At 45.4% G+C, this 19,345-nt stretch overlaps 2 pseudogenes; one reads left to right on the top strand and one right to left on the bottom strand.

Moving 5' to 3' along the window:
• The first annotated feature begins 7,567 nt into the window (after window positions 1-7,567).
• On the top strand, window positions 7,568-8,461 carry LOC147426790 (uncharacterized; annotated as a pseudogene).
• A 4,507-nt stretch (window positions 8,462-12,968) lies between these two features.
• Window positions 12,969-16,852, bottom strand: LOC147426789 (uncharacterized; annotated as a pseudogene).
• Between the last annotated feature and the right edge of the window lie 2,493 nt (window positions 16,853-19,345).

Here is a 19,345-nt window from a genome sequence, read left to right as displayed (position 1 = left end):
GACTCCTCAAGGGTCAGGGGACCTCAGTCGGGCGAGAATCCGGTTGACGTGCAGACTGGCGCGTTGTAACCGCATTGGAAAACTGCTGGCTGAAACTTAATCGACAATCGTCGGTGGGCTAATCGGAGGGGCTCGCTCCCACAACTATATCCTTAGTAGTAGTTAGATGAGATATAGAGAGACAGATATAGAAGTATATAGACATTTACCATGTGGGTTGGCAAGCCTCCTCTCACTGACTCTCTCAAAGAAAGATAGACATAGTTGGGAAATCCTTTCTTCTCCATACTCTCTTCTTAATTCTCTAGATACTAACCTGTATAAACCTGTGAGTACTTATAAGAGTTCTTTTTTGGACAAATGGCTATTGGTCCAAAGGTGTTGTCTCCTGGACATGCAAGACGTAGTAGGATATGTCAAGCCTCTCGAGCTACGCGACGTGCAGCTGCGCGAGATAGAGTTCGACGTTCTCTGGGTGAGATTGATGTGCCTCGCTGGGAAGATTGCCAGCATTTGATAAACGTGAATCGATGCATTGAATTTCCTCAGGGAAGGATTGCATTGGATGTAGATAACGAGTCAATTCTCTTGCAAAGTTATGTAGGGATTGAAGTGGAAGACAATTTGGAAGCCAATAATGGAGATGTTCTTGAGGAGCCTGTAATTGTCTCCAGAGAGTGAGATTACTCCAAAGTTGAGACACTTTGCCTATCTATCACCTACTTATATTCTGAGACCACTTCCTTGATGCATATCTCTATGTTGTCTATTTCTCATGAAAAGTGTATTCTTCACAACATAGGCAACTTGGATTTTGCATGTTCCTTTTGTGGTGCTTTAGCTTGGAAAACGGAAGCAAAGACCATTCGCACATTTTTGGGGAAGAGTTGTTGCAACTCAGGAAATGTTTCTTTGCCGCCATTAAGTGAACCTCCTTTAGAATTAAGGGAATTGATGCACGGGGGTAATACTAGAAGTAGAAAATTCTTGAAACATATATGTTTCTTTGGGAGCTCATATAGATGAATCTCTTTGCCAAAGAAAAGGAATCTATACCTTCAAGGTGCATGGATCTATCTATCATAACATTGGTCCATTGATGCCAGAAGAGCGATCAGGTCAAATCCCTCGCTTTGCTCAGTTGTATTTTTTTGACACTGAGAATGAGTTGCAAAACAGGATGAGTCATGTTTCTAAACTCAAACCAGATGTTTTGGAAAGCTTGCAATCGATGATGCATCGAGTAAATCCGTATGTTCAAGCTTTTAGGGGGTTTGCTACAATGGTCCAAACTTCCAATATTCCGGAGATTAGGATGTTCATTACTAAGAAGCGTACAAATGGCTGGCAATATGTTGCTCCAACAAGTGTGGAAGTTGCTGCAATCATGCATGGTCAGGGTGAAGAGAGCAACATTGGCCATCGTGATATTGTGTTGAATCTTTTGGGTGGTGGTCTAAAACGAATCTCAAATTGCCATAGGTCATACATGCCTCTATTATATGTGTTGCTATTTCCAAATGGTGAAGAAGGTTGGAATCCTTACATACCCCAAGTGAACAGAGCAGACGTAAGCAGAGAGCGAGTAAATGGAACTACAAAGTATATTTCTACAATGGATTTCTACAAGTATAGATTGCAAATTAGAGATGACACGACACAATGTCTTTTACGTGGTGGTAGGCTACCGCAACAATATATTGTTGATGTATATAGTTGTATGGAGGAGTTGAGGCTTTTGTGGGTTCGTAATCATTTGAGTGAACTTCGCAGTGAGGTGTATCAAGGCTTGACAGATATGGTTGGAGCAAGAGATGGAACAAGGGATGATAGAGAACTGTTATTGGGTGCTAATGTTGGAAGAAGGGTTGTATTGCCTTCTTCGTATGTTGGTGGCCCTCGCTATATGCACCAGCTGTACCAGGATGCCATGGCAATTGTACGCAAGAGAGGAAAACCTGATCTCTTCATTACATTCACATGCAATCCTGGATGGAAGGAGATACAGGATGCATTACTGCCTGGACAAACATCCAATGATCGTCCTGATCTTACTGCCCGTGTTTTCTACCATAAGTTCAAGGATTTGATGGGCTTGCTGATTAAGAGAGCTATTTTTGGTAAGGTCATTGGACACATTTCTGTGATTGAGTTCCCTTGTTAGGAGATCTATTTACAAGATGAACAACCGTTGATACATCTTCAGCCCAAAACCCATTTGGCAGTTGTGCATTAGACAACATCCTTCTGACCTTCTCTTGTATGGTCCTATTCATCCTCTCAGCAACACCATTTTGAGGATGATTGTAAGGAGCAGTAAGTTCACGTTTTATACCTTTTGACTCACAAAAGCCCTTAAAGGCCTTTGAAACATACTCTCCACCATTGTCAGTGCGTAAGCATTTAAGCTTCTTGCCACTCTGATTCTCCACAAGTGTCACAAACGTTTTGAAAACACTAAACGCTTCATCCTTGTTCTTGAGAAAGTAAACCCATACTTTCCTCGAGTAATCATCTATAAATGTCATAAAGTAAGAAGCTCCCCCTAGAGATAGGTTAGGCATAGGTCCACACAAATCACTATTAACAAGTGCCAACTGTGTATCTCTTCTACTGCTTCTATGCTTATGTGGCTGCTGTGTTTGCTTACCATACAGACAATGTTCACAGAATTCAAAATCATTAAATGAAAATCCAGGCAAATAACCAGAACGAGACAAGATTTCCATTCCCTTCTTGGACATATGTCATAACCTGCTATGCCACAAAGAAACGTTCGGCTGCTCGGTCACATTGATTACATTTTTAGAGACATTTGATACATAAATCATGTAAAGTCCTCCAGAATTTACTCCATGTGCTACTGTCATAGAACCCTTGGATATCTTCCACATGTTCTGTCCAAAAGTGGTGACGTAGCTAGCATCATCAAGTAAACCTGTGCTGATCAAGCTCTTTGTAATTGCGGGAACATGTCTCACATTCTTCAGCGTGAAAGAAGAGCCATTCGGAAACTTCAATTGAACATCTCCAACACCTAAGATCTCACATGTCTGCCCATTGCCTAGCCGAACATGATCTTTAGTGGTCACATAAGAGGTAAACCACTCCTTGTTTGGAGACACATGAAGTGATGCCCCTGAGTCTATAATCCAGTCACTCAGTGCATTTCCATCAAATGTTTTAGAAGAGCTGAATCCATTGTATTCTTCAAGAAGTAGATGTCTCCTGACACTAGACTGTCATCCTCTGCAACAATGTTTGTCACATTTATTTCTTGAATCTTCACTGAGGACTTGTTCTTCTCACCATGGTCTTCAGATTTCTCTTTGCCTTTTTCTGCTTTCCATTCTCTGCAGTCTCTTTTCATGTGACCCTTCTTGCCACAATGGTAGCATTCTATGTCACTGTTGCCTTTAGCACTGCGGGACTTGCTACGAGACTGATTCCTCTTTCCACCTTTGTACGTTTCTTTGGTCCTTCCCCTGACAACTAAGGCTGTTCCTTTGCCTTTGTCCATTGTCTTTCTATTGGTTTCTTCAGTAAGCAGACTTCCTTCTACACCTGCTATGTTCAAACCATCTGGAGGTGCAGAATTACTCAAAGCTGTGCGAAAAGTGTCCCAACTTTCCGGCAATGTGATCAACAGGAACATAGCTCTAACAGGTTCATCAAACTTGATACCTTGAGCTGACAACTGACTGTAGATTGTGTTGAATTCATTCAGATGATTGGACATAGGTGTCCCTTCTTTCATCTTCAAGTCAACAAGCTTCTTAAGCCAGTATACCTGTGAAGCTGCACTCTGCTTCTCATAAAGATCACTCAGCTTTAACCATGCTTGATAAGCCGACATCTCGTTTGCTACATTGAAGTAAATGCTTTTTGCCAAAGTCAGCATAATGGTAGAAAGTGCCAATTCATCCATTTCGCTCCATTCATCTTCGTCCATATCTTCTGGTTTTATCCCCTTGAGCTTTATAGGTTTTATCTGCTTCTTTTGTACCAACACGTGCCAAATCTGCTTCTTCCACAATGGGAAATTGGTTCCATCCAGCTTCTTGATATTGTAAAGAGCAGTGTCTTGTGATCCAGCCATAGCTACGCTTCACAGTAGTTTACTTTCCTGGGAAAAATTCGGCAGAGTTTCCCCTGTAAACTGACCTCTGAACCAATATCAACCGGTCAAATGAACCAAGAAAGCTTCAGATTCTGCATAAATTTCGGCAGAGTGTCCTTTGTAACATGGCTCTGGTGTACTCAAAAACAGACCAAAAACAGCTCAAAAACACATTGTCTCTCTGACACTGTAAGTTGCGGGTAAACCTGTCCTGCACCTGTATTGTCTCTGACTGTCCTGTCACTGTCCTGTAAGCATAGACTGTGACAATGCCTCAACGGCAGTAAAGCAAAGATGCAATCCCAACTGTCTAACTCACAGTCAATACATCCTAGCTACCTATCTAAGGGTGCTCGAGGGATTGCTCCAAGACCTGTATCACCGAAAGGATCTCAACATTCGAGAATCCCCCAGCTCAATAAAACCTCACTCGACCCTCAACAAAGGCTGCAGTAAATCTGACACTACATAGACTTCCCACAAAGTCATACATCCACAAATTTCCCACTGTATGCTGTAACCGCTGCGGCGGTTGTTTGCTGCGTGACTCACAGCCAGCAAACCCTCAACAAACATACATCATCTCTGACAATACATCCCATGTGGAAGTACCTGCAATGTCAGGATGAAATCTGGAATATCAAGCAGCAAACACAAGCTACCTGATGAACTAGTGGATGTCGCCTACAGTCTGTGTGTAGATGCGCCTGTGTCGTATGTGACACGCCTCCAAGAACTGTGAGCCGTCCTTCGATGTGTAGACAGCCACAAATCAACACTCTGGGAGTGTCGATATCCTCAACACCTGTAGTCGTAGGCCGAAAACCCCAAATTTGCAGAGTCGGATCTGCACACGTCGAGACCACGTAGTCGAAAATGGCCTGCGCAGACCTTTGTCGAAGCCGAACGGTGGCCGAGATGACCTCAGAATGAAATTCTGACAACACTGAGCCCTTTGGGCTCGCCCATGAGATTTGGGGCCGTGTCTTCGCCTGTCGAATTTCACTCCAATCTGAGTTGGTGACTCTAGCCTCCTGCAGTGCTGCCCCGAGCCTCGAGCATAGTGAGTTCTTATTAGGTTTTTACAAAAGAATATGTGTACATACCTGGCAGCCCGCCCACTTACCTAGGCGACCACATTGGGCTTTATACCCCAACACATGGTTGTGACGAGTTGAAACCATTCTTAACAAGCACAAGGGTAAGTTGGTACGGTGGTAAGCATGTGATCAAAGCAAGGTGGGGACATGGTGGTAGCTATGGTGAGCTGCAAATGCGGTAGGTACAGAAAGTGACAAATCTAGAGCATATGAGTAGGCGGATGTTTTCTCAGCTAGCAAAGGGCAAGGGCATAGAGCAAAACTCAGGCAAGGAGAGCGTGGAGGCAATATAGGTGCGTTTGAGAGGGTGGGCAAGAGATGCTATGATAGTCGGACAACACTACAGCTTAAGGGTAAGAGGGGCCATGCTGCCGCCGAAGCTCTGCACTGTTTTTGATAGATGGTGAGAGAGGGCATCTCTCGAAATGCAATCACGTACACTTTGTGCTTGAGGAGCTTCCTATCGGGATGTCCAAGTTGGACAAGCCCAAGAAGCTCTGGGATGTTTTCGGCGAATGCGAAGCAAGGGTGTCTCTCTAGATGAAATCACATATGCTCTCAACTCGAAGGCAAGAGTCAGGGTTAAGAAGCTCTGCACTGTTTTCGATAGATGGGGAGAGAGGGCATCTCTCCAAATGCAATCACGTACACTTGCACCTTGAAGGAATGTGGCATTACACAAGATGCTGATTTGTTAGTCAGGGGTCATTGAAAGAAAATGTCGTGCTTGGCACTACATAGCACCGCCGGAGGTGGTGCCGCTGCCGAAGGCGGCGCCGTTGCACTAGTTATCATTTAACATGTAAGGCGGTCAACGTTTCATGCTTCCAAAGCCATTGGGCAACCCAAAATATTTTCCTTGATATATGAGAGTTCATTTCATATTTCAAAACTCAAGACATACCCATCATTAGATTTACACAATTCATTTCAATGAGTACCCACTATCTTATTTCAACCAATCAACATTTTTGACATGTCAAAAAATGCTTAAAAATACAGCTCAACCTTTTTCCTGTTTTAGTCAGCAAAAAGAGAAGTGATCTCAACCAATCAACATTTTTGACATGTCAAAAAATGCTTAAAAATACAGCTCAACCTTTTTCCTGTTTTAGTCAGCAAAAAGAGAAGTGATCTCTATAGCCTTTGCCCTTTAGCAGGCCAAAAAAGACAGGCTAGCGAAGGTCTGGAAAAAAGAGTGGTGGTCACGATAAGATAGCACTTACATGTGAGCTCTCTCTCTCTCCCTCTCTCTCTCTCTCTCTCTCTCTCTCTCTCTCTCTCTCTCTCTCTCTCTCTCTCTCTCTTTTCCCTCCGTCTCCCCTCAGGACTATATACGCATGCACATTTAAGAAGCTCATTCATGGGATCGACTGCGCGGAATTGGGGTGCGATCGGCGAGATGATCTGGATCGTCCATGTGGCGGGGCCGGGCTCGGGGTAGGAGGTAAACCCAGGCGACGAATGGTGGGACGACGTGGCGTCGGGCGGGTGACGTGGTCTCAGACGAGGAGGTGCCACGTGGATAAAGGGGCAAGTGGGTGGCCGGGGCGGCTTTCCATGCGCTGACAATGATTGTCAGTTAGGGCGCCGAAAGGGATTGCTTCATGCAAGGTGGGGTGGCAAGGTGGCGGGCCAGTTTCATATTTGAATTGGGGAAGGTCGTGCAACAGAGCAGGTGTAGGGGTGGGGGTAAACCCGAGCTTTTGAACAGGGGGCGCAGGCGAGTGTTTTGTGTTGACAAAGATGCATGCCTCCGCCAATGGAGGGGCAGCGGTTTGGGGGCGACGGGACAACGTGGCGCCGGGCGCGTGACGTGGTCTCAGGCGACGAGGTGCCACGTGGATAAAGGGGCAGGTGGGTGGCCGGGGCGGCTTTCCATGCGCTGACAATGATTGTCAGTTAGGGCGCCGAAAGGGATTGCTTCATGCAAGGTGGGGTGGCGGGGTGGCGGGCTAGTTTCATATTTGAATTGGGGAAGGTCGTGCAACAGAGCAGGTGTAGGGGTGGGGGTAAACCCGAGCTTCTGAACAGGGGGCGCAGGCGGGTGTTTTGTGTTGACGAAGATGCACGCCTCCGCCAGTGGAGGGGCAGCGGCAGTTGGGGGGCCTTGGGGGTGGGATCTGAATGGGTTGCTCTTGCAGCTACAAGGCAATGAGAGCTTCGGGGAGCTTGATGGTGCTTGGAACGAGTCCGAGGGGGGGGGGCGGTTGGCGCTTCGGATGGAAACTCAAGTGATATGGATGAGGTGGAAGAGTTCTTTGAAGAGCATCAAAGTGGGTGTTTGGATCCATTTGATTTTGCATCAACTAGGTACTTTGGTTTTGATAGACAAACATACAGGCTTATGCTAGCTTCTATCGAAAGTGGCCAAACGATTACCATAAGTGCTCTCAAAGCCCATGACAAGCGAGGTGTGCTAGGCTTGAAAAAATGGACAAGAATGAGGGATTCACTCCACGTAATGGTTGACCAAGGTGGATCTTTGCGTCTTGTTATTGGGAATGGAAAGTTGATTGCATGTATAGAAGATTGGGAAAGCATTGTTTCCGCATGCCACTCAAACGACCATTTATGCTTGCGAGCAACGATGGCATCCATTGCATGTACATGGTGCACAAGTATTAGACAGCATGGAATCCCACTTGCTTATGTGAAGGAGTTTTTGGACTTGTGTGTTTGTTCATCGTTGCCCGGGTTGGGGGAATTGGAGAGCCATGAAACCACTTCCACATAAAATTGCCCGGGTTTACAAGACAGACAAAAGTGTCCCGACAAGGATGAAGGTGGTGATGAGAAACATATAGCGCTGATGGATGATATTCAAAATGTGATCAACGCTATTCCCATCAAGCACAAGGCTAGATTGGTAGAGCGGCAATCATCTTCGTCGAGGGGCTTCATTCAACTTGTGTGTCATCGCAATGGGGAGGCACGAAGAAAGGGCCACGATCATCGAAGACTGCGCACATCAAAGAAGTGTGGATGCCCGTTTACTATCGTCATTCAACGCGTCTATGATATAAAGGAAAGTATAAGGATAAGGGTTCATGTTGGGCACAAAGGTCATGTGTCGGGATCACGTGAGGATCTTTATCACTTGCCGGTGCATCCTACTGTGAGGAAACGATGCATGGAAGATTTGTTTGACGTTGGAACATGTCGCCATGTCGCAAAGATGAGTGTCTCCAAGGAGCTATTTCACTTCAATATGGCATTGCCGATAGAGAAAGTGTCATAGATTCTTCATGATACCAAAGGAAATTCAAATGATGGCATATCAGCTCCGATCGGAAGGTAAATAAAGCCCTGAATGTCTCCTTGCTGGGATAATCATAGGTTTGTATGGGCTTATCTGTCATGGTGCCTGGGTTTATTTTGGGGTAGTTCCTGGGTTTATTTATTATTTTGCCTGGGTTTATCTGTCAGATTCATTTAAGACTTGAGTTTAATTGACTGCTTTTGTTTAGGGAGGCTAGGAAGCGATGACTAGTCTTCAATGTACTAGGAGGCTCTAAAATTAAAAGAGCAAAACAAAGTTCTCTATTGTCAACCCTACAACCTGGATGCCTTCGATGAGATGGAAAGTCCATTCATACTCATTATTCAGGATGATTGGATGCTCGGCATGTGCTTGCGTTTCTCAACAAACAATGATTGGGCAATAGACTCCACATTCAAAACAAATGTTTTTGGGATGCCACTCTATGCAGCCGTATTGCCAAATCAAAATGGAATTGGTTTACCCTTGTGGTTTATGTTGTGCACACATGATGTAGGAACATCTCAAGAAAGCATTGCTTTGCAAGTGACACTAAGGCTTGTGTTCCACAGAATGAACAACATTCTCCCTCGAGCATTGGTGATTGACAAGTGTATGACTTCATTATTGGCCATCAATAAAGTTGTTCATGCTGATCAATCTTGTTGGGAGGTGGACAAAGATGGGACAACTCAACAGGTTGCATGTACTGTCTTGCTATGTTGGTTCCATACCAAGAAAGCATGGGTGGAGCACTTGCTTCCACAGGTTTGTAATATGGTTTTATCTGCGTGTCAGAGGTTCATCTGTTAGTGCTTGGGTTTATCTGTTAGTGCCTAGGTTTATTTGTCAGTGCCTGGGTTTATCTGTCTATGCTTGGATTTATTTGTTTGTGCCTGGGTTTATCTGTTAATGCCTGGATTTATTTGTTTGTGCCTGGGTTTATCTGTCAATGCCTGGATTTATTTGATGGTGCCTGGGTTTATCTGTCAGTGCCTGGGTTTATCTTTCAGTGCCTTGGTTTTTCTGTGTGTGAGAGCTTATCCGTGTGGACCTGGGCTGATATGGGTGAACTATAGATTATCTCGTATATGTTTCTTGATATGCCTGCCAACTTTTTTTGCATGGCTCTTAAGGAGATGCGTGAAAACCTATATGCATCAATGGAAAATCTAATGCAATGTGGTACAGAGGACAACTTCGAGGCTCGGTATGCCCAGGTGTTGATAGAATGTGAAGGCCACCCTAATATTGTAAGGTATATCTGCAATGGTTGGGCCTCAAAAACATGCATCTGGCGACGAATGTGGCCAAAATACGGTCGTTTATTTCCACATGGGCATGTGGACACTACCAATTTGGTCGAGTGACTATGGCAGTATGTGAAATACACGCTTCTAGATGCAAGGATCAATTGATCAGCCTTGGATTTATTGCATGCCCTGGTGGGTGACTCCAACACCGGGACACGAATGGGTGGCACTGCTATCGAGTTCTTTCGTCAGAAGCAAGAGATTGGTATAATATTTTCTTTTCATATTAATCAAAGCAAAGGCAATGGGTTTTTCTATGATTGCCTAGTAGGATTATTGGTTTGCATGAAGACTTGCATTTGTGCTTGGGTTTATAGTATGGTATAGGTTTATATAGTTGCCCAGGTTTATCTGTGTCTAGATTGCTTCTGAAGCTGATCACTGTATATTTTTGTGTGGTTGACTCTGGAAAGCACAACATTTATGGAAATGATCGGCTGCAGACCACAAGACTTGCACGAGGTGAAGAAATCTTAAGGAGATATGCAAATGACCCATCGACAATTCAAGTTATCGATGAAGCTGCACTCTATTTAAGGTCTTGAGCATGTCATGCATAGGGACATGGTATCAAGTTAGTATACAGTCGGAATATTGTGACTGCCCAGATTGGTTTAGCAACTGCAAGCATCTGTATGGAATGCGACTCATCTTAAGGGACTTATTTTCTCATATTAGCCATATTCTACCCATCATTGACACAGCCCGAGAGCTAGTCATGGAGCACGATCCTGAACAGTTTGAGGATACTACCATCGATGTAGAGCCTCCTCCAACACAAGTTTTGACCCAATGCATTGACGAGCTAAAAGCACTCTTGCACAACATTGAAGAGGGCATTCCATCATATAGTGACTCAAAGATCTTGTCATTGGTGGGGCAAGTGCGAGTAGCATATGTTGGCCTCTTTGCTCAAAGAGCACCCATGGAGATCGATTTGCCAAAGAAGGGAAGTGTAACACAAGTACAGGAACATGTAACTGTCACTCGACTTGGGCATGGCCAACCTAGGCCAGAAGGAGTAAATATGCAAATCACGGTGCCCACACGGCTTGCTAGACAAACGGGTGCCTTGCGACATAAGCATCAAAGGGGCCGTAAGCGAGTTCGGTTTGCTTTGCAAAGGCGGGTTTACTGTCATCATTGTTGCACAAAGACTTTCTTGGTAGACGAGGGGGTCGATACATGCCACAATTGCAATGCATTGTTGCCTATGACTCCACGGCTAAGAGCTCAAGAAAAGCTAGGATCATTGATAGGCCGACAAGCCTTGTTGTTTCATGGGTCTGATGCTTATGAATGCCTTGTTACATTCGTGGTATGCGGACCAAACAATGACAATGAGCGTTTGTTTGATCTGAAGTTCAATGATGGGGAAACCATGCATGGAGTATTGGCATCAGCTCATCGAATTGTACTTTTGTAAAACCCTTCAGTAAACATCTTCCTCTTGCCTTGCTGTTTTGCCCGGGTTTATATGTATCCCATGTTTGGTTATTTGTACTATTTTTGGACCTCTCAATCACCTACCATATCTTTTCACCTGAAACTGAGCAGTAAACATTTGCCTCTTGTCTTGCTGTTTGCCCGGGTTTATCTGTATCCCATGTTTGGTTATTTGTACATTCTTGGACCTCTCAATCACCTACCATCTCTTTTCACCTGAATAAGGCAAGTTTTAAACTTATTATTATGGTGGTAAAGGAGTGGACTATTTTTACTTTGTACAACTTGATAGGCTTTTTGTTTTTCTTTCAATCAACCTTATACTTGTTTTGGGTTTTGCTCAACCTATCGACACTACTTCTTGTCTTGTGATGGAGAATTTTGACTCATTACCTTCCGTAAAATAATTTTCAATACCTCGGCTTTATACACTTAATTCCATACCTATTTTAATTGACCATGGGCTACCTCTTTATGTGGCAGCTCATTCTCGATGCCCTCTTAGGATTGTATTTCTTGTGCAACTATTAGGTGTATAGTTTTTCTCAACTTTGATAGAGATTGTAGTGTCTATATAGTTAGATTTAAGTTATACAATAATAATTTTTTATGTTAATATTAGACTAATTAGGTTCAAAAACACACACACACACACACACACACACACACACACACACACACACACACACACAGAGAGAGAGAGAGAGAGAGAGAGAGAGAGAGAGAGAGAGAGAGAGAGAGTATCAACATAGTTTAGTTGTAGAAATGTATGTGATGCAAGTGGAGAAGAGATTTGTCCTTCTAGTATGATTGTCTTATACTCTTGGCAACATCTTCCTTTCCTCTTTCTACCATCATCATTGTGGATTTTCACTACGAGCACTAATACTACTACCACTACTAATAGCTTAGGCACAATGGCAATGTCAAATTTTTTTTTGAAACTTGTCCAAGGAAAACCAAATGCATGACTAACGCACCAAAACATAAAACACGATGAGGCCTCATAAAACATTGGATGAGTTTTCGTGTGTGTGTGTGTGTGTGTGTGTGTGTGAGAGAGAGAGAGAGAGAGAGAGAGAGAGAGAGAGAGAGAGAGAGAGGCTTTCAAACCATATGGTGAAATTTGCCATGATACCAAACGCACAACTTGCAAATACAACTTGAATGAAATCTTGCAAATCCAACCACAAAATCTACGCACTTCACAAGCTTTCACACATACCATGGATGTCTACCCAAGGCACGTTATTCAAACTATGAAGCAACTTAATTTCATACCTTAAGCCAAGAGAGAGAAGGGAAAGCCAACACATTGCATGCTAAAGCTGATGAGTATGTGATGCAAGTTCATACAAACAACATTTTCTAAGTTTGCAGCACACTATACAAATAACATATAAACCATGAATGCAAACCACTATACAAATAACATGTCAACCCTGACAACATATCAACCCAGGAAATCCGTAAAATCTAGACTTATTTGATAACCGATAAAGTAAACCCGTTACCATATCAACCCAGGTAATCCATAAAATCCGGACTTAATTTAACATCCGAACATGTAAACGTGGATAACATGTCAACCCAAAAAATTTGTAACACAAAATTGTTTCAACCACCTAGCATAAGCCGAGGAGAGAATGAAAAGTTCACATTCCATGTTAGAGCTGATAAGTATGTGAAACAAAATCATACAAACGACATAGTCACTCAAAACAATCTCAAGCAGGTGAAGATAAAATCTCTTGCGCCTCATCCTCATCACTACTAACATCTTGGGTGCCATCCTCACTGTCCCCTTTGCCACTTCCACCGCCGTCATCCTCATCATCAGTCCCATCATCCTCACCGTCATCACCGCCACCACTGATGTCACTCCCACCACTTATGTCATCACCGCCACAACTTGTGTCACCCCCACCATCGTCATCATCGGCACCACTTATGTCACTCGCACCACTTATGTCATCATCGCCACCACTTGTGTCACTCCCACCATCGTCATCATTGGCATCCCCATCGCTACCATAATCGGGATCATCATCCCCACTCCCATCCTGGTTAGACTCGTCATCACTCCCTCCGCTACTCCCCCCGTTGCTTTTATCCTCGTCACTACGAACAATCAAGGTCCCCACTTTGATCTGGCACTGCAATAAAACAGATTAATTTAAACTCAGACATACAATAAACCCGGGCACTTACAAAAACACAAACCCGATTAAAATAGTAAAGTTGGCTTCTATGATCATAGAACTCACCCTAGATTCATAGCCTTCCTCCATGTGACTCTTGATCTCCTTTTTCATTGCCTCTTCCCTTTGATCGATCGTTTTCATGTGGTTGGCCACAAACTGCATGATAAAAGTATCTTTCTTCATGGCCGTTTGAGCCTTGCGCGGAAGAACGTCCCAAGTGAGGGCTGCCCTATTCTTTGCTCTCTTCTCAATCCTCTTGCGATTTACTGCAAACTTTCGACTCACATCCTTAAAGTGCTGTTGGGCCCATACCTGATCTCTTATACTTGACTTGGGCACGTCGTTGTTGACACTCCCTCGAGGCCGCCCTCCGAGCCTTTGAGGGATGAAGACATCCAGCCCATGTACTTTCTTTAAGTGTTGAATCATCCGTGATCGCTTCTCCATGAGAGTGTTTCGACTCGCACATGGTGGTTCAGCCCGACAAATCCTCACCAACTTACCCCCATTGATAACCTCAACATAAGGTGTCTACATCCAATACAATACAAAAGGCAAAGCAAGTCAGTGACGGGTAAACCTGGGCAATAAAAAATACTAGACAGAGAGAGAGTTGCACACCATGCCGTGACAGGTAAACCCGGGTAATAAGAATGCTAGCGAGAGAGAGAAAGAAAGAGAGAGTTGCACACCATTCCTTGACAGGTAAACCCGGGCAATAAGAATACTAGACAGAGAGAGAGAGAGAGAGTTGCACACCATGCCGTGACAGATAAACCCGGGAAATAAGAATACTAGAGAGAGAGAGAGAGAGAGAGAGAGAGAGAGAGAGAGAGAGAGAGAGAGAGTTGCACACCATGTCGTGACAGATAAACCCGGGCAACAAGAATACTAGAGAGAGAGAGAGAAAGTTGCACACCATGCCGTGACAGATAAACCTAGGGACTTCTTACCATAGTTGTGGAGGTAGTATAGCTTGCCCCTGATTGTTTTGCTCTCTTTACTTGAAGCTTGGGCCGCTTTGAAGAGCCGACAAGGGCAAGAGATTTATCCGCCGGCCCTTCATCCTCTTGCCCTGTGTCCACATGCTTTTTAGCCTTATTCTTCACACCATCCCTCTTTACAGCAATCTTAACCTCCGACACCTTCTCCAACTGCCCCTTGCCCATGTGCCCTTTCACCTTGACCTAACCATTTTATCAAAGAAGAGGAAAACCATAAGATAAAAAAGACAATTCATTGGCTTCTTGCACAACACTTGAGGGGCTTTCCTCATCAACAACAAGTTTCCGCTCGACGGGATCATGGACTTCCACCTCTTTCATCCTCTTCAACCTCTTCACATTTTGTTGCTCGGGGACCGCTGTACCTTCTTTCTCTTACACATCGGCCTTGGCCTTTCTCTTGTTCACCTATGACAATGCACTCAGACCTAAACCCGGGTGCAAGGACCAAAAACACTTGCAAGGCACACTTTCATTGCAATAGTCTGCCTAGGGCCGTTTGTTGCATATCTGCGTCTTGAGTGGCTCGGAGCATGCTGTGCCACTCAACTTCTTTACTTGACCACTCTTTTGAACCTTCAAGGGACTTGATCCTTCAAGCACAATTATATCCTGCACACATTGCCACCCGTGAACACCTTACAACCGACACAATTTTCAAAAAAAATTGCACAATACCCGGGAACTGACAGGTAAACCCGAGCACTGACAGATAAACCTGGGCACAATCCTACCATTTTAGTTTGTTGGTCCTCCTTTGCAGCCTTAGGATCCTTTAAAGCCCCTGGTCGGGTGCCCGCTGTGCCGCTCACCTCCTTTGACTGGCCGCTTTTTTGAGCCTTCAACGTGCCTGATCCTTTAACCAGATTCAAACCCTGCACATCTTAAACACCTAGGAGCACTTAACAGCTAGCAAAACTCGGGCACTGCCAGATAAACCCAGGCAACTTGGGCACTGACAGATAAACCCAGGCATTTCTCCTACCTGTTTTGTTGGTTGGATCTCCTTTGGGGCCTTTGGGGCCAGGGCCTTCTTCATACTAGCATCTTGGCATCCGATGACAGAGGAGCATCTTGACCCTGCACAAATCTTACATGTTTTGTTGGTTGGGCCTCCTTTGGGACCTTTGGGGCCTTCTTCAAAACAGAGCCTTGGCCTTGCTCTCGAGGTACATCCGCCGACAAAGGAGCATCTTGGCACGGTGGCATTGCAATCTTCAAAGGCGTTGCAATCTTTGGGGCCTTTGGAGCCTTCTTTGAAGCAACACCTTAGCACGGCTCTCGAGGCACATCCGTCGATAGAGGAGCATCAATCTTCAAAGGCGTTGCCCTCTTCAAACCCTACACATGTGAACACTTAAAAGCAGGCACAAATTTCCCTTAAACCACACAAATCTTCGGGCAATGACAGATAAACTCGGGCATCTACAGGAAGAGTCTTACCTGTTTTGTGCGTTGGATCTCCTTTGGGGCCTTTGGAGCTTTCTTTGAAGCAGCACCTTGGCACACCTCTCGAGGTACATCCGCCGACAGAGGAGCATCTTGGCCTTGAGGCGTCGCAATCTTCAAAGCCTGCACACGTTGGAAAAAATAAACCCAAACGTCCACAGATAAACTCGGACATTCACAGGTAAACCCGGGAACTGTCTTACTTGTTCTGGCTGTTGGGCCTTTAAAGCCCCCTTCTTCCCTTCCTTTGTCACAACAGCAGCAGGCTTGCATGGCTCCGGTTCTACAACCGCCAATGGAGGAACATCGTCATTGTTTGGGCTTTCTTCTTCCTTTCCCCGGTCACAGCAGCAGTCTTGACCGACGAAGGCTCCGGAACAACATCGGGCTGAGACACTGCAAGAAGGAGCTCCCCCCCACCTCTTTGACCTCCTCAACCGGCGTTGGCCCCGCCCTTGACCGCGTGGCTCTCATCGCAGGCGGCTTTTTGGCTCCCCCCCAGCCCTTCCAGCAGGCTTCTTTGGCGGAGGTGTAGAGTAGGCGCCCCTCACTCCCGTCCTCCCTCCCTTCTTAGCCTTGCCCGCCATCTCTGCGCAATCCTGGACAGAGCTCCCCCTTGCCTGCGATGCCCTTGAAACCCCCTGGACAGACCTGCGTGATGCCCTGAAACACCCCCTCAAACCCCAAAACAGAGGTGGCAATGTTGAACGCCCATCTTGCAAGCTGTACTACGAGGCGCAAAGTGAAAGCAACCCCGGCGACATGGCGGGACGACCTGTAGGCTCCCCTCACTGCCTGAGGTGAGGTGAGGTGACACACCCCACTTCAAAATCATGGCGGATGATCCCGTCGGATTTCCCCCCGTCATAATTCGTGCCGACGTGGATCGTCCATCGCCATCTCACCCACGTCCCGAGGCCATGTCACCCACCCGACGCCACGTCATCCCACCATTCGTCACCCGGGTTTACCTCCTATCCCGAGCTCAGCCCCGCCACGTGAACGATCCAGATCGTCTTGCTGATCGCGCCCCAGTTCCGCGCTGTCGATCCCATGAATGAGCTTCTTAAATGTGCATGTGTATATAGTCCTGAGGTCCGTCTCCAGCTTGAGGCTCACCGTGCACTGGTCGGACTCTTTAGAGGATGACATGTGTCAAGGGAGGGGACTCGAATCCCTCCCCCTTTTATAATATCTTTCCACCTCCAATGGCTTTTCATTTCCGAAAGTGACCCTTAGTATGTTCCTAAGTGTTTCGGTGCATTCCACCGTCTTTATTGATATGCACACGCAAAGTCTTTTATCTAATGGCTTTTCATTTCCTAAAGTCACCGTATGTTCCTGATCCCACATCGATGCAAAACAACCAACTAATTCACACTACTCCTATGCAAATTAAAAGCTTATGAATCCCATGAGTACATGTCTGTCCGCTGTCCAGAACATTGACTACTTTGCCAACAGGGGCACATGGGCAGAAGCAACTGTAGCAGCCTGCACCAATGAAATCAATCAATAAGCTTCTTTTCCTCTCTCTAAATAATCAGTTACATATATTATGAGACCCAGCCAAAACAGTTACATATATTAAGTTGCCATCTTACGCAGAAGACGTGAAATCCTCGAAACAGCCACAGAGGCCCGTTGTTCGTTGTCCCTGTTGAGGAGGAGGAGCTGCCATAAGTGGGGGGAGAGAGAGAGAGAGAGAAGCAGACGATAAGCTGTTAGCGAGGAACAATCCATAGGTCTATTTGACGGGGCTTGACATGCCTCGTTTATAAGTGACACGGGGTGTCACTCGAGGGATCGATGGCGGGGGCGCGTGGATGGCCGGGCGCGCGATTTGGGCCGTTGGATCGACGCAGCAGGGGGGGACAGGTTTTTGACTGCACAAAGTCGCAATGCATTCAGCAAGCCGTGATAGGGCAGGTGATTAGGGCTGTGGGCTACGGAATTCGACGTCGTGGGTTCGAAGGGGAGGACACGCAATAGGTAGCGCTGATTTTTTATTTAACTAGGCGCGTGATCAACGGCTGATCTTGCCTCTGTCGTTGATCCCGCGAGTCGTGCCCGTGTCAATTATCAACGAGGCTTGACATGGATGATATTTCCAAAGGTCCCATGCATACATGTTGAAATGGCAAAGACAAGAAGACAATAACTATTTTACCCCCCTCTGCCTTCATTCACACTTCCATAAGACTAAGTCATACGCATATATTTAACACGCCAAAACAATGAGGGGATCAAAGATGGGGCGCATTTGACAACTCTGAGAGAATCGGGCCATTGGATGTGCATATTTTACATTAAGAAATTTGGTAAATTTGGGACATGCAAAATGTAAATTCGGGTCCAAGCCCCACCTCCCTCACCCCAAGACTCGAATTCGTGACATCTCGCTTTGCAACCCGATGCCCTAACCACTTACCCACAGGTGCTTCTTAAAAATAATGAAGGTTCTCATGGTTTTCTAAACAAAGGCAAATCATAAATTTGAGAAATTTAATAAATTTGGGTGCCGTGTTTGTAAATTCGGGTCTCCAAATCCATAGCCTTGATTTCTCTCGTGCTTGTCAAATGCACCCCCACCCTTGACACACTCAACATTGGTGGCGTGTCATATTGAGAGGTGGTGGTTTTTTTTTTGAAGGGGTGGGGGCGGGGGGTGTGGTGCTCTAGTGTAAGTTTTGCAATGAGAGTACGATGAGGTTGCCTATATTGGAGATGGCAGTAAGGAGAAGGGCATAATAAGCATGTAAAGGGGGGAGGAAAGGGGATGTGGGACAAAAAAGAAACCTTCATGCTTTCCACATGTTTGATTTGAAGATCTGTGTGTGTGCATGCACGCACGCAATGTAAGTGCAAAGGTGATGGGAAAGACGCCTTATGTCTTGCACATCATAGATCCAATGACCAAGCAATGTTGATGCAAAGAGGAGTAGTGAATGCACATATGGGAACGGATACCACATTCTCTCTCTCTCTCTCTCTCTCTCTCTCTCTCTCTCTCTTACGTGGACGCACATTGCTTTGTCTTTAGGTGCTGCAGATATGCAGACAACAAGATAAGGGTGATGTGGTTGATGGCAAGTGGACTGACAAACCCGCATATGTCTCTTAAAATCTAGCCAGGGTAGAGCACGACTATGAGTGGTGAAGGGTAGTATACGAGGAGGTGAAGCAGAGGGCAGTAGAGACAAGGGGGGATGGTGAGGTGTGGGAGGGCAGTAGAGTAGGGTTGTTTAATTTCCAAAATGGCTTTTGTAAGTTCGAGCCAATAGGTATGTGTCAGCGATTTAAAAAATGAAACTAATTTGCCTTGATTGCTTCATTATGTAATTGATAAGAAGTAAAAAAGTAATAGTGGTGTGGATTTTATCTCATGGCATAGCGTGTGATGGTGGCTCCATAGCATCTCTCCTTGAAGCTTTTGCGAAAAACTCT

This window comes from Adiantum capillus-veneris, chromosome 24 (assembly GCF_014529385.1).
Source record: "Adiantum capillus-veneris isolate H3 chromosome 24, ASM1452938v2, whole genome shotgun sequence".
NCBI lineage: Eukaryota > Viridiplantae > Streptophyta > Polypodiopsida > Polypodiales > Pteridaceae > Adiantum > Adiantum capillus-veneris.
This window is presented reverse-complemented; position numbering and strand designations above follow the sequence as displayed.